Source organism: Ursus maritimus, unplaced genomic scaffold (genome assembly GCF_017311325.1).
Source record: "Ursus maritimus isolate PB19 unplaced genomic scaffold, ASM1731132v1 scaffold_24, whole genome shotgun sequence".
In the NCBI taxonomy this organism is placed as follows: domain Eukaryota; kingdom Metazoa; phylum Chordata; class Mammalia; order Carnivora; family Ursidae; genus Ursus; species Ursus maritimus.
Window position 1 is genome coordinate 33,146,052 of NW_024424897.1, and position 16,571 is coordinate 33,162,622.

Sequence of the window (16,571 nt, forward strand, 5' to 3'; positions counted from 1 at the left end):
CTTATTCCCCCCCCCCCCCCAGAGCCCCATTCGCCGCGGCCCCTCGCCTCCGCCCGCTTCCCCCAGGCCTGACCTCTCATGACGACGATGAGTGAACGGAGGACCCGGCGGCGGCTGCAGCAACAGCGGGAGACCCCGCCTCGAGGCCTTCAATCAAGGCCATCACCTTCAAACCCCAATACCGGCAACTCCGGCCCAGCTTGGTGGCGGCGGCGCGCGCGCTCCCCCGACGTCCTCACGCGCGCGTGCGCTGCCCGCCGCGTGCCCGCCCCCGCGCAACGCGCCTAGGGACAGGCTGAGCCCTGGGTGTCCGGCGGGCGTGAGGCCGCCTGAGGTTGGTGGCTGTGGAGAGGAGTAGGGCTGCTCCTGAGGACCGCCTGCAGGCGTCTGCATTAAACAATAAGCCGCCGTCATCTATGTGCGTATATACGTGTAATCCGCCACACGCCTCAGAGATCTGGAGGTTTTGAGGTTAAAAATGTTTTGGCTTCGGGAACCTGCCCTCGGAGGAGAGGCCTGACGTTGGGGTTGTCCTCGTCCCGTAGGATCCTGGGCGCCTGCTCTGTAGAGGCTGCCCACCACCCTGGTCCGGCTTCGCGCCCGTCCCCTGGGACCCGAGTTAGAGAAGCCACGTCAGCGAGGGGCTCGGCGCGTCTCTGGACGAGCGGGGCGGAGCGAGAACGTTCGGGTTTTCGCGTTCGCGTTTCTCGGGCTTAACCCCTGATTGAGTTGTGGCTGGGTGGTGAAGTTTTAACTGAAATGGCTTTTCGTTATGATCCTAAAGTTGCACCGTTTGAGTTAGGCCCTGCCAAAACTTAAGGGAGGAGAAGCAAAGAAGTCGGAGAGAGATTTGGTGGCGGTGGAAGTAGAAGTTAAATTTTAAAACCCTGTTTTGTATGGGATATAGGGAATTCTGCTATCTTCGCTGGAAGTTCTAAAATGAGAAGTTTATTAAGAAAAATCTTAAAACAAAAGAAACAAAACCCCGCCTCTTGATCCCCAGCCAAAATGTTTTAAATGGTATTTAATGTAGTTCATGAATCTTCCCCCATTCCGCACAACTACCAAAAGCCTTTCCATTCTGAACTGCAAGCTTTTTACCTTTAATTTACAGAAATTGACGTCAAGTAAATAACTCTTAATAGTCTTCCTACAGTTTTGAATTAAATATTCCACGCCCTGTGGTCTGAACTTACTTGGCAAGGGGTTTTCTTTCTTCATTAGTGACCATAAATTTGCACATATATGCTATGAGTTGACTATCTAGTGGAATGAATGGTACTTTGTCGTTTTATTGGTCACTCCCTGACTTACAGCCATTCACAACTCTGCCCAAATTAGTTTGGTGGTGTGTACTTTCTGAGGCTTCTTAATCATGAAGTTGTTTGCACTTTATTTTGTCTTGTACCAGCGCAACAGTACACCGTTTAACCTCAATTATCCACTTTGAGGTTGTACTTAAGTCAGATTCGTTCTATCACCAAATCATTTCCCTTGGTTAGAGAGGCACTCTCCACCCCCCACCTCACTCCCCAACTGGTATTAGATCTGCTTCACACTGTTAATTAAGATATTGGGCTTTTTATTTATTTTTTAATATTCATAGGTTTCCATGAGCTTGATTAACGTAAGTCTTGCTGACAAATTAGGTTTCTGGGTTAGTAAGGCTTAGTCCATTTGGGCTGCAAAGTTATAGACTAGCTAGCTCGTAAACGACAAATTTATTTCTCACAGTTCATGAGCCTACGAAGTCTAACATCAAAGTGCTGGCAGATTTGGTGTCTGGTGAGTACCTGTTTCCTTGAATATCTGTTTCCTATTCTTGCTGTATCATACTATGGTGGAGGGTGGAGGGAACTCTTTGGAATCTTATTCATAAGGGCTTTGCCCTCATGACCTAACCACCTGTCTCCACCTCCTAATACCATCACATTGGACATTAGGATTTAGTGTATGAATTTTGTAGGGGACACAAATATTAGGACTGTAGCAAAGGCCAAGGGCCAGGCTCTGGACTGCTGTGAATTTTTCAAGGAGAAATATTTTTGTATATATCCTTTCATCCCATCTATAACATGGCTATTTTTATTTTAAACTTTAAAAAGTATGATGATTTAGGGAACAGAAAAAAGAGAGTCTCATGTAGTTTAGCTATAGCTACAATGGGTAATCAGTCTGTTTTAGTACATTGATAATTTTAGTACGTTAGGTACACTTAAAATTTAATACATTTATACACCTCACTGTAAATTCTTACTTTATCACATTCATAACACATTGCAGGTACACATTGAAAGTTTGTTGGTAACCTTGGAACTGCATTCCACTCAAACAACTTGACTGAAAAGTAACATTTGAAGAAGTAAAGAGTACTGAGTTGATGACAAGATTTGACAGTGACAGACTTATTTGATAAATTTTCTTTCCACTAGCGTCTAGAATATAGGAAACAGGCATTTTAATTGTTTAATTCAAATAGCATTTGCTGACTACTTACTAAATGTCAAGAATTGTATTAGAGGGGCGCCTGGGTAGCGCAGTCGTTGGGCCTCTGCCTTCGGCTCAGGGCGTGATCCCGGCGTTCCGGGATCGAGTCCCGCATCGGGCTCCTCCGCTATGAGCCTGCTTCTTCCTCTCCCACTCCCCCTGCTTGTGTTCCCTCTCTCGCTGGCTGTCTCTCTGTCACATAAATAAATAAAATCTTAAAAAAAAAAAAAAGAATTGTATTAGATATTGGAGGGTAGACATTAAAAAAAAACCACAGGGGCTCCTGGGTGGCACAGCGGTTAAGCGTCTGCCTTCGGCTCAGGGCGTGATCCCGGCGTTATGGGATTGAGCCCCACATCAGGCTCCTCTGCTATGAGCCTGCTTCTTCCTCTCCCACTCCCCCTGCTTGTGTTCCCTCTCTCGCTGGCTGTCTCTCTCTCTGTTGAATAAATAAATAAAATCTTAAAAAAAAAAAAATTAAATTAAAAAAAACACAGTCCCCGTCCCACAGTGACATGAGTGGCTAGACAAGTCTCCAAACAAATAATTGTAGTGTACTGGAATAAACAGTATAATTGAAGGTTGTATGAGATGCAGTGGAAGCAAGAACTGGAGCATTTAACTTAGGAAAGAACTGCTTCATTTAAATTTGTGGTATTTGAGATGAATCTTGAAGAATATGTCGAAATTTGCCGGGACACAAGCAGTATATGGACGTTCCAGATAAAAACATTACATGGAAAGGCATGGTATTGAAATACAACGACCCTTGGAAGGAATTAATTTTTTTTGTTGTTGTTTCTGTAAGAGTAGAGTGTATATGAGGGAATGGTAAGAATAAGTATGGGCTGGATAATGAAAGATTTTTTGTCTTATTTAGGAATTTATTCTATAGTTCATTCTAATGGCTAAAGGGAAGCTATTGAGTTTTAAGCAGCAGTGACAAGATTTACATTTTACAGTAAATTCACAGTCTGATAGCTTATGGTAATACAAGCTCAATTAGGAAATTATTACAAATAGTTAAGTAGGAGATGAGAAGATCTTGAACTCCTCAGTAAAATGGGATTAATGAGATATGAGGGGTTACAAGGAGATAAAATAATTAGAATTTAGTGTGATAAATTGTTGCAGTTATGCCTGCCTTCTCATGACTACCTATACCCATACCCTTGGGTAGTCCCCTCCCAGACTGACTAACTCATGTGATTTGCTTTGGCCATTGAGATAATAGCAGTTGTAATTTAGCAGAGACTTGAAAAATGTTTGCATGTTGGGACTTGCCCTTTTACAGCTAATAACCTTTCTGCCACCATATAATCAAATCAGGCTTTGCCTCCTAGAAGATGAGGAACCACTTGGAGAGAGGCCCCAAGTGTCCCAATCATCTCAGCCTTCCCGCTTGAGGCCCCAAACATATGTGTGAGGTCATCCTAGACCATCCAGCTCCAACTAAGATGGTTCAGACCAGAAGAATCAGCTAGTCACCCCACAGAATCACAGGATATAATAAATATTTCCTTTTAAACTTTCAGATTTGGAGTGGTTTGTTTCATAAAAAAAGTTAACTGTTACCCTAAGTGACCCAAGCAGATGTGGAGTGAAAAGAAAAGTCTAAGATGAATCTCTCTTTTGTAGTTTGGGTGGTTGGATAAATCAATTTTGGAAAGCTATGAATATTAGAAGAAGTAAATTGGTGGTATTACCAAAGAAAATGGGAAATATATATATTTTAAAGATTTTATTTTTAAGCAATTTCTACACCCAGCATGGGACTTGAACTTACAACCCCAAAATCAAGAGTTGCATGTACCACCAACTGAGCCAGCCAGGTGCCCTGGAAATATATATTTTTAAAGACCAAATTTAGAGAGATAATAAATTCAGCTGTGGAAGTAGAGTCTTAGGAGTTGAATTCTTGGAACATAAAAGTGAAGATATCCAGTTGGCAGTTTGATACAAAGATCTGGAGATCATAAATTTGGAGTAAAAACTGTGGCTTTGAATGACATTGCCCATTTATCATTAGTTTTGGGAGATTTTTGTAAATTCTTTGATACTTTGTACTTAGTGTTGTCTATCAATAGAGACAACCTCTTCTGTTCCAATCTGTATGCCTTTTAATTTTTATTGTGTTGGTTTGAACTGCCAGTACATGTTGACTAGGAATGGTGAGAGTAGCTGTCCTTGCCTTGTTCCTGTTTTAGGGAAAAAACACTTAGTCTTCTACTGTTATGTGTTACCTATAGTTTTTCTTTTGTAAATGTCATTTTTCAGATTAGGTAAGTTCCTTTCTTAGATTACTGAGAGTTTTTATCATGAGTAGATACTTAATTCTGTCAAATGCTTTTCATGCCTTTATGGAGAACTCATACAGTTTTCCTTCTTTGGTCTGTTAAAAAGGAGAATTATGTCAACTAATTATTAAATGTAGAATCAGCCTTGCATTTCCAGGATAAAACCCATTCGGTTGTGGTATATTATCCTTTTCATATGTTGCATTTTATTTAGTAATATTTTGTGGTGGATTTGCATCTGTGTTTATGGGAGATACTGCCTTTCTTATAATGTATTTATCTGGCTTTGGTAATAGGGTTGTGCTCCTGAACTGGAAATGTTTCCCCCTTTTTCTGCTTTTAAAAAAGATTGTATAGAATTAGTATTATTTCTTTATGATTTGGTAGATTTGCCGGTGAAGCCATTTGGCAAAGAATTTTCTTTATGGGGAGGTTTTAAACTACAGATTTAATATCTTTAATGGATATAGGATTATTCGGGTTATATATTTCTTCCTGAGTGAGCTTTGGTAATTTGTGCCTATGGATGAATTGGCATAAAGGTGTGTGTAATAGTCCCTTAAATATCTGTAGTGTCTGTGATGATGTCACCCTCACATTCCTAATTTTGGTAATTTGTGTCTTTTTTTTTTTTCCCCTGTCAGTATGGATAGAAGTGTATAGATTTTGTTAGTGTTTTCCTTTTTTTAAAAAAATATTTTATTTATTTATTTTAAAGAGAAAGAGAGTACCGGGGGAGATGATGAAAGGGGGGAGAGGGGCACAAAAGGAGGGAGAGGGAAAGGGAGAGAATCTCATGCAGACCATGTGCTGAGCATGGAGCCTGACCCCATAACCCTGAGATCATGACCTAAGTCAAAATTAAGTTAGGTTCTTAACTAACTGAGCCACCCAGGCACCCCTGTTGGTATTTTCAATACAATTTTTCTTTTATTATGGTGTTATTTCTCTCTGTTTTTTCCCTGTTTTTAATTTTACTGACTTCTGCTCTTTATTATTTCCCTTCTGTTTGCTTTGGATTTAATTTGCTCTTCTTAATGTGGTTTCTAAAGGTGTAAGTTTGTTTATTTTTAAGTAGGCTCCATGTCCCTCCTGGGGCTTGAATTCATGACCCTGAGATTAGGAGTCTCATGCTCTACTGACTGAGCTAACCAGGCACCCCTCTAAAGGTGGAATTTTCTTTTTTAAGTCTTTTTTAAAAGATTTTATTTATTTATTTGAGAGCGAGAGCATGAGCCAGGAGGAAAGGCAGAGGGAGAAGGAGAAGCAGATGCCCCATTGAGCAGGAAGCCCAGTGGCGGGGCTCGATCCCAGGATCCTTAGATCATGACCTGAGCCAAAGGCTGACGCTTAACTGACTGAGCCACCCAGGTGCCCCTAAAGGTGGAAGTTTAGGTCACTGATTTGAGATATTATTTTTTCTAATATAGGCATGTGATTTTATGCATTTCTGTCTGAGCACTGCTTTGGCTGAGTCTCATACATTTTGATATGTTGTATTTTTATTTGAACTCAGTTCAAAATATTTTCTAACTTTCCTGTGACTTCTTATTTGACCTATGGGTTATTTAGAAGTGTGTTAATTTCCAAATATTTATGACTTTTCTAGATTTATTTCTATTATTGGTTTCTCATTTAATTCCGATATGTTCAGAGAACATACTTCCTATGATTTCAGTTCTTTAAAATTTGTGTTATGATCTATGGGTGCCTGGGTGGCTGATTTGGTGAAGCATCTGCCTTCAGCTCAGGTCATGATCCTAGATTCCTGGGAATCAAGCCCTGAGTCAGACTACCTGCTGAGCAGGGAGCCTGCATCTCTCTCTCTCCCTCTGCCTCTCCCCCCACAGCTCGTCCCTTCTCTCTCTCATTCTGTCTCTCAAATAAATAAATAAAATCTATTAAAAAATAAAATTGTATTATGACCTAGAATATCATGTCTTTTTTTTAAAGATTTTATTTCTTTAGTTTATTTTTTATTTATTTACGTGATCTCTATACCCGATGTGGGGCTTGAACTCACAGCCCTGAGATCAAGAGTCATGTGCTCTGCTGATGGAGCCGAGCCAGCCAGGGGCATTATCATATGTCTTGATAAATGCTTCAGGTGCACTTGAAAAGAATGTGTTTTCTGCTGTTGTTGGGTGGAGAGTGCTACAAATATCTTAGTTGATAGTGTTGTTCAGGTCTTCTCAGTCTCTGTTGACTTTCTACTTATTCTGTCCATTGTTGAGAGAAATAGTGAAGGCTCCAAGTATAATTATGAATTTGTCTATTTATCCTTTCAAGTTTTTGCTTCATGTATTTTGAAGATCTGTTTTTATGTCCATACACAATTAAAATTCTTATGTCTTGGCGATTTGATCTTTTTAACATTGTATAATATCCGTCTTTATCCATGGTGATACATATCAACTCCCACTTCTTTGACTAGTGTTTTAATGTTATCTTTTACCGTCCTTTTACTCCTAATCTATCTATGGGTTGCTTATTTAATTTCTGTTGACTCTTTTTAAAAAAAAACTCAATCTGACAATTTTTGCTTTTAATTGGTATGTTTAGATCATTTACATTAGTGTAATAATTGATGTGGTTGGACTTAATTACCCTTTTATTGATTTCTGTTTGTTTCCTCTTTATTTCTGTCTCTAACCTTTTCTGCCTTTTTTTTGGATTGTTTGGATATTTTTAGTATTCCATTATCTATAGATTTTTTGGTTACCTCTCTTTATAAAGATAGTAACACTTTCATTTTCTAATTTTTAACTGGTAAAATACATATAACAAAATTTATTATCTTAATTATTTTTAGGTGTATAGTTCAGTATTATTAAGTATATTTACATTGTTGTGCAACCATTCTTCAGAACTTTTCCATCTTGCAAAACTGAAACCGTATACCTATTAGCAATAACTCCCCATTCTCCCTCCTCCCAAGCCCTGGCAAATACCATTCTACTTTCTGTTTCTATGAATTTCACTGCTCTAGATACTGCATGTAAATGGATTTATACAGTATTTGTCTTTGTGACTGACTTATTTCACTTAGCATAATCTAAAATATTGTTGTAGCATGTATTAGAATTTACTTCCTTTTTAAGGCTGAATAATATTCCACTTTGTCTGCATACCACATTTTGTTTATCCATTTATCTGCTGATGGACACTTGGTTTCTTCCACCTTTAGTCTACCGTGAATAATGTGTATAAATATGGGTATACAGATGTCTCTTTGAGATTCTGCTTTATATTTTGGATATACACCTAGAAGTGGAATTACTATATCAATTTTAAATTTTCTGAGGAAGGGCCATAGTGTTTTCCTTAGCGACTGCACTATTTTACATTATCTCCAACAGTGCACAAGGGTTCTAATTTCTCTACATCTTCACCACACCTGTTATTTTTTCCCTTCCTATCTTCCTTCCTTCCTTTTATTGATAGTAGCCATTCTGATAGATATGAGGTGGGATCCCACTGTAGTTTTCTTTTATCCAGTTTTATTGACATATAATTGGCATGTAATCATTATGGTTTGATTTGCATTTCCATAATGATTAGTGATGTTGAGCATCTTTTCATGTGCTTGTTAGCCATTTGTATATCTTCTTGGAGATACAGTGTTTTTAATGGTTATTTTAAGGATTATAATACATATCCCTAACCTTTCACAGTTTATTTCTAGTAAAATGTCAAAATCTTATATCTGGGGTGCCTGGGTGGCTCAGTTGGTTAAGTGTCTGCCTTCAGCTCAGGTCATGATCTCAGGGTCCTGGGATTGAGCCCCACGTCAGGCCCCATGCTCAGCAGGGAGTCTGCTTCTCCCTCTCACTCCCCCTCTGCCCCTCCTACTGCTTGGCACTCTCTCTCTTTCAAATAAGTAAAATATATTTTTAAAAAAATCCTATATCCATGTATGTGCCTTTGTTTTCCTCTCTTCTGTTGTGTCATGTTGATTACATTTCCGTCATTTGAAAACTGCATCAGATGATGTACGATTTTTGCTTATAATAGTCATACAGATTTTAAAGAACTTTAGTAAAAAAAATATTGTTATATTTACCTACATATTTACGTTTCTTTTGCATTTCTTTCATTCCTTAAGTTCTAAGTTTCCCCCTGGTATCATTTCCCTTTGTCCTGAAGAACTTCTATTTTATTTCTATTAGGGCAGGGCTGCTGGCAATGTATTCTCTTAGTTTTTCTTAGTCTGATAATGTCTTTATTTAACTTTCATAATGAAAGCTATTTTGATTGATATTTAATTTTGGAGAATTTCTTTTAGCATCTTACAGATACCTCATTGTTTTTACTCTCAAGGTTTCTAATGAGAAATTCATTTAAGTCTTTGCTCCTCCATATGTTATGTATTATTTTCATCTAGCTACTGTCAAGATTTTTTCTTTATCTTGGGTTTCCCGCAGGTTTTTTTGTTTTGTTTTGTTTTGTTTAATTGAGTCATAATTGGCATACAATATTATATTATTTTCAGGTGTACAACACAATGATTCAATATTTGTATATCCAGCAGTTTTATTGTGATGTCTTGGGATGGTTTTCTGTGAGTTTATCCTGTTTGAGATTCACTGAGACTCTTGAATCTCAGCAGGTCTGTAAATTTACATCTTTCACCAAATTTGTGGAGTTTTTGGTAATTATTTCTTCAAAAAAATTTGTGTGTGTGCGCCAAACTCTTTCTATTATTGTAGGTTGACTAATGGCTATCCAGAGATATCAAGACTTAATCCTAGAAATTAAAATAGTACTTTATTAGGAAAAACAGTCTTTGCTGGTGTAATTAAATTAAGGATTTTGAGTTAAGGCAATTACCCTGGATTTTCCAAGTAGGCCCTAAATGCCGTCACAAGTGTCCTTGTAAGAGAGAGGAGAAGGAAATAACACAGAGACACTGAGGAGAAGGCAGTGTGAAGATGGAGTAGAGAGAGAAATGACCACAAGCTAAGGAATGCTGATAGCTACCTGAAACTGGAAGAGGGCAAGGCATGGTTTCTCTCCTAGAGCCTCCAGAGGGAATGCAGCCCTCCTGACACCTTAATTTCGGACTTCTGACTTCCAGAAGTGTGAGAGAATGATTTCTGTTGTTTTAAGCCACAAAGCTTGTGGTAATTTGATATAGCATCAACAGGAAACTAATAAACCTCCAATGTACCCTTATGTAGAAACTAATGTACCTTTCTGGAACTCCAATGGCATGAATGTTAGACCATCAGATATTGTCCCATGGATCACAGAGTCTGTCTTCGTTTTCTTTTCCATCTTTTTTTCCCCTCTGTTCTTCAGACTGGATAATTTCTATTGATCTATCTTCAAGTTTCTCTATCACCTTTATTCTGTTTTTGATCTTATCTAGTGACATTTTTTGTTTGTATATATTTCTCAGTTTAAAATATCTATTTGTGGGGTGCCTGGGTGGCTCAGTTGGTTAAGTGTCCGACTCTTGATTTTGGCTCAGGTCATAATCTCAGGGTCAGGCTCCGAGATAAGCAAGGAGTCTCCTTGAGATTCTCTCCCTCTCCCTTTGCACCCCCCAACTCGTGTTTTTTTTCTCTCTCTCTCTCAAATAAATAAATAAATCTTTAAAAAGTAAAATAAAATTTCTATTTGTTTCTTTTCCATAATTTTTCTCTGGCTGAGAACTTATATCTTTCTGTTCTTTTTAAGCATGTTCAATTTTATCTTACAGAGCATAATAATAATAACGTGTGGTATAATAAGAATTATATATATGTTCTCTGCCCCAGGTTCCTAATAGAACTTCTTTTTTTTTAATTTTTTTTTTTTTAGGTTTTATTTATTTGACAGCGAGAGAGGGAACACAAGCAGGGGGATTGGGAGAGGGAGAAGAAGACTCCCTGCTGAGCCGGGAGCCCTATGCGGGGCTCAGTCCCAGGACTCTGGGATCATGACCTGAGCTGAAGGCAGACACTTAATGACTGAGCCACCCAGGCGCCCCCTAATAGAACTTCTAGGACCCTTATAATAATTTCCTGAGCAATGAGGGTGATAGGAATATTTTACATAGAGGTTCTAAACCCTTTAGAATATCCTGGGTGATAGGAACATCTTTTGTTCTAATGAGTTGACTCTTGGTCAGCTCCTGGATAGTTTCAGGATTGGGACTGGTCATTAGGAATACCATGCCGTGATTAGAAGTTTAGAACTTTCAGTCCCATCCTCTGGGGAGGGGAGAGAAGATGGAGATTGAGGTAATGCTTAATCATGTGTACATGATACCTCTATAAAAATCCCTAAACTACAAGGAGGCTTCTAGGTTGCTGCACACATCCACATGCCAGGAAGGTGATGTACCCCAATTCCATGGGAGCAGATGCTCCTACACATGGAACCCTTTTAGACCTCATCCTGTGTACCTCTTCATCTAGCTACTCATCTGTATTCATTATAATATCCTTTATAGGAAACTGGTAAACATAAGTAAATGTTTCCTTGAGTTTTGCAAGCCATTCTAGCAAATTATTAAATCTGAGGGGGGGTTATAGGAACCCTTGACTTTGTAGCCAAGTCAGACAGAATTCTGGGCCCCTAGGGACTCATTACTTATGACTGGCATCTGAATTGAAGATAGTCTTGTGGGACGGAGTCCTTAAGTCTGTAGAGTCTGATGTTAAATCATAGGACACCCAGTTGGTATCCAGAGTTGGAAATGTAGGTGATGTGCTTCAAAAAAACCTCATACACTTGCTGTCAGAAGTGGTCTGTGGGCAGAGAAACAGTTTTCTTTTAGTTGGTGTCAGAGAAATGAGATTTGCTAGAATAGCCCTTATCTCAAGCAAATGTGTGGTTTATGAAAAGAAAGGATGAAAGGGTGGGGGGCGTGAAGAACCTCTGAGCTCTGGATGGCTGCCTAGTCACGCATGGTATGAAACTGCAGCTGCACTTCAATCAGGGAATAAAGGTAAAAATTACCAGTGGAGGGGCGCATGGGTGGCTCAGTCAGTTGAGCATCCGACTCTTGGTTTCAGCTCAGGTCATGATCTCAGGGTCCTGGGATCAAGTCCTGTGAGCCTGGTGTCAGCCTTGGCGCCCAGCACAGAGTGTGCTTATCCCTCTCCCTCCCCTTCTCCCTCTTCCCCCACTCCAGCGCTCTTTATCTCTCTTTCAAATAAATAAAATCTTTTAAAAAAATTACCAGTGGAATTTAGAAATGGTGGTAGACCCAATTCCTGTAGAGTTGGCTGATTGGATATGTAAGGAAATGCAAAATAATAAGCAACATGTTAACTATGCAATCCCTTGGTTATTGTTATCTGTAATATCTAAAATGAAAGAAAGTGTGGTTAGGCTTTGATGATGGACCAAGCTCAGATTTTGGTTGGTCTGAGCTTTGGCCAATAGCCTCAAAGCTGCTCACAAAGGGAAAAATTATGCTAGAACAATAGATATTACTGCTAATACCTCTGGTCACCAAAAAGGGAGTCAACATGGGGGAAAGTCAAAACCAAGAACGTGCTGAGAACAGTGGGTATAGTGTGAAGGATTTGTCTCATTTGTAGATCAGTATCAGCTTTCTGAAGAACCTTTACTAAAATGGATTGTAAGAGTAAATTAGGAGAAGTATCTTTGGTTTTAAGTGCTGCTGAGTGAAAGAGTGAGTTTGGCCTGGTACAGGACCTGAAGCTCACTGTTAAACAATCACACATGGCTCTATGTGATCCAGACACACAGGTGATTATTCCCAAGGGAGCAGCCATCCTTGTGGACTGGATAAAAGTCACTGAAAATTGTGTTTATCTGAGGAAGAGGGAACTGCCTATCTCCCCCTATAATTGCCAAATGGAACCAATCACAGATGAAGCAGCCGATGTGCTTTCCATGCAAGCCATGTAGGACTATCTTTTTGATGACTGGGCTATTCACTTGATGAAGATGCTTATTACTCAGGTTCTGGAAGATGCTGTGATTAAGGAGGCCTCTGTTGCATGGGCATGCCATGGAACTTTAGTTTTGCAAAAATGAAACAACATCCTGAGAAGTCCTATCAGTTTTGCTGTCTCAGCTTCCCGGTGTGGGTTTTACTGAAAACAAGATCATTAAAGTAATAAGAAAATGGGGGAAAGACAAGGGTCGTGTCAGGGAACTTGTCTTAGCAGAGTGGAAGTCTTTAGACAGTTATTGAGAAATGGAATGAGAGTGGTGGACATTGATGGTGTTGAAACAAAGATGTTGATACAGCATTATCAAAGTTGGATGAGCCAGTGGTACTCCCTGCTAGTTCCTCAATGTTGAAAGGCCCCAAGTAAGTCTGCTTCACTGACCTCAGTTTGGAGGAATTTTAGAAGCCAGAATAGATTACAATGAAAAAATCTATGCAGAATTGTTTTGGTGGCTAGGTATATTAATCAAGGTTAAGATTTACCAAGGGGCTAGAATCTTCTGTCCTGACACCTGGGCCATATGAACTTGTACGGAAAAATGATCGAGGGTAGAGAAATTTCTGGTACTCCTTTGCAGCAGAGTTCCATGCACTGTGGTATGGAAACCTGTTTATGAAGCCCTAACTTGGACTACAATCAGATTGAGAGAATTTAGAAATATAAGAATATAGAAATATAAAAATTAGGTTGTTTAAACAGGCTTTATGTAAAGAAATTGTCTCTTTTATCTGAATGTTTTATAGGAATAAATATGTATGACTGGGGAACACCTTCCGTAGTCAGTGTTATAAAACCAGGACCTGTTGATGAAGTCCTAATGGAAGCTACAGCTAAGAATATAAATAAAGGCTGAGGAAATTAAGGTGAAAGTTTAGAGGAGAATTAATGTTTCAACGGGCCTTATGTGAAGTGGTTGTGTCTCTTTTACCAGATTGCATTATGGGGATGAGCATTATATCTGATTGGGGAACATTTCACCTATCTGTAATTGTAAAATAGAAGGCATGTAAATCTGCCCTTCAAGCAATATTAATTGGACATGCTAAATGGGAATCAATAAGATTATGTGAATCCAAACAATGTAGAGTAGAAGGTAGAGTGCTGATATGGACAAATTCTTTTTTTTTTTTTTTAACATTTTATTTATGAGAGAGAGAGAGAAGGAGCACGTGTGCACACAGAAGCAGGGAGAGTGAGATAGGGAGAAGCAGTCTCCCGCTGAGCAAGGAGCCTGATGTGGGGCTCTATCCCAGGACCCTGGGATCATGAACCAAGCCGAAGGCAGACTCTTAACCGACTGAGCTGCTCAGGCACCCCTGGACAAGTTCTTTGTGCAATAACTGTATGTGGAACATACACTGGGCATATCACAAAAGCCTGGGAGCACCTCCCAGCATTGACTACTGGGACTTCGGTCTGGAGAATTCCCATTTGAGGGCCAATTACTAGATTGCTATCAGACATTAATTAAAATGGCCCTTGTGACTGAAGGACATAAAATCTTGAAACCTAAAATGCCTTTGATGTCTTGGATGATGTTGGAAAAATACTGTATTGGGGAGGGCAGTTCCCAAAATAGTTCCATATATGGTTTATACAGGGTCATGCTACCTATGGAATGCAAGGATGATGTACTTACAATAGGGAGCCTCTTTTCAAACCCTAGGCCTGACTTTGAAATTTTGAGGAGCCTCCAGATTCTGTCATCACTTGGACCATGCCCTATAGACATCTCTCAGCTGACCAACAAACATCTCCTGGTTCATGGATGGCAGTAATAAGGTAAATGGACAAAATCCTGTTTGGAAGACCACTAATCCGATCATAGAAGGTAAAAATCAGCTCGGTGGGCTGAATTGCATACTGTTTTTATAGCAGTGGTGGAAGAATTGGAAGTGAATGATAACAATCCCTAGATTTCATTTTTACCAACTCATGAGCAATGGCCAATGAAGGGCAGTGGAAACCTAGCCCATTAAAGGGGTGCCTGTATGGGGCACAGCTCTGTGGAAAATCATTATGGAAATTTGAGGGCACACTGAGCTAGGAGATACCAATGCCCATCAGAAAAAAACCCTTTCTGGACATTTTGAATATTATTTTGTGATACTCTGGATCCTATTAAAATCCTCTGAAGAATGTTGATTTTTATTGTTGTCTTCAGCAGTCAGTATCTCGCTTGGATTGAGACTGCAAGGTCTATCTTGACTTTTTTTCTCTTTTGGATTCTAATGTCAGAACAGTTTTCAAAGCTTATGCTGTGTTCTTTAAATCTGTCCTACATCTTTGCTACATAGAGGTTGTCTTAAACTTTGCTTTGCTTTATACTGTCATTCAGTTCTCACGGACTTTACTGTGCTTCTGTGGGGTGTTCTGTGTATGTGCTCCTCAGAAATGAGCCCTGAATATATGCTCATTTGTACACAGAACCGAGAGAACCCTTCTCCAGCTCTCCTCTCTGGGATTCTCTTCAACTTCCTGCCTCTGTCCTATAGCTGGAATGATGGGGTTTCTCTGGGAGTTTTAGTTGCCCATGCCACAGCAAGAGAAAAGAGAGAGGGAAAAATGGGGATTTTCCCCCCACAACTCTTTAAAACCCAGGGACCCATTTTCTCAGTTTCTCTGTCTATAAAAACAGGGTTTCTCTAGGAGTTTTAGCTGCCTGTGCTGCCACTGTCACAGCTTCACTGGGTACCCACCATCCTGTAAAATTCTCTCTCACCAGCCCCCCCCCCCCAGAAGTATGACTCTCCTGTATGGATCCCTTTTCCAATTTGATTCTTCTCCCCAGTACTGCTTTTGTTAACTTTTCCAGAGTGCTCAGGTAGTGGCTTTTGTATTTCATCCAGAGTGTTTAGTTGTAATCAGCAGTGGAGATAGGCTTTAGTGGACTATTCCTTGCCTGGCACTGGAATCTCTGAATACTTATTTCTTAAATTAGCTATTTAATGTCTGTTTCTTCCACTATACTCAATGTCAGTAGGGACTATTTGGTTTTATTACAGTACCCCCATGACTAATACAGTTCTTGGCATATACTAAGAACCCAGTAAATATTTATTGAATATCTGAATGAACAGACACTTTTCAGATCTCACCTTACTTGACATTTTTGTAGCATTCTACACCATGGATTGTTCTTACCTGGAATCTTTTCCCCTAGTCTTCCTTCTTACTAAAGTCTGCTGGTTTCCCCACTTCTCTAGCCTTCCTTTATAGGTAAGTTGCCATTTATTTATTTATTTTTATAAGATTTTATTTATTTATCTGAGAGAGAGTGTATGAACAGGAGGGAGAGAAGAGAGAATCTGAAGCAGACTCTGTGCTGAGCGTGGAGCCTTAGGTAGGAATGGATCTGACAACCGTGAAGTCACGACCCAAGCCCAAACCAAGAGTCGGACGCTCAGCCAACAGAGCCACCCAGGTGCCTCAGGTTGCTGATTCTTTATGAACATTATAGCTTCAGAAATTGCTTTTGGAAAGGGGATACCTGCATAGTTAACTCATATAGGCAACACGTAAATTCTTAGTAATAAATGCTCAGTCACCATTTCATCATTCTAGAACAAAGTAGATATTTGTTAACTACATAGTGGCGCTCCTTTGGTGTCCTCTCGTTACCTTTTGTTAGGCTCTCTGTAACTCTTTTTTTCCCCATTTATCTAGTTTATTCTTTTTTTTTTAAGATTTTATTTATTTATTTGACAGAGAGAGAGATAGCAAGAGAGGGAACACAAGCAGGGGGAGTGGGAAAGGGAGAAGCAGGCTTCCCGCTGAGCAGGGAGCCTGATGTGGGACTCCATCCCAGGACCCTGGGATCATGACCTGAGCCGAAGGCAGACGCCCAATGACTGAGCCACCCAGGCACCCC

General features: G+C 39.8%; 1 protein-coding gene and 1 long non-coding RNA gene across 2 annotated transcripts in view; one reads left to right on the forward strand and one right to left on the reverse strand.

Annotated features, from left to right (window-relative positions):
• The window catches only part of RNFT1 (ring finger protein, transmembrane 1), a 12,300-nt gene extending 12,079 nt beyond the window's left edge, over positions 1-221 (reverse strand). The window contains exon 1 of the mRNA XM_040640922.1: positions 74-221. The gene's annotated coding sequence lies outside the window, so the exon portion shown is untranslated. The remainder of the gene's footprint in view (positions 1-73) is intronic.
• Positions 222-281: 60 nt separating this feature from the next.
• Positions 282-16,104, forward strand: LOC103667327. Its single transcript, XR_569739.2, has 3 exons — positions 282-418; positions 1,735-1,785; positions 14,367-16,104. It is a non-coding gene; the product is annotated as an uncharacterized LOC103667327 (long non-coding RNA).
• The last annotated feature ends 467 nt before the right edge of the window (positions 16,105-16,571 follow it).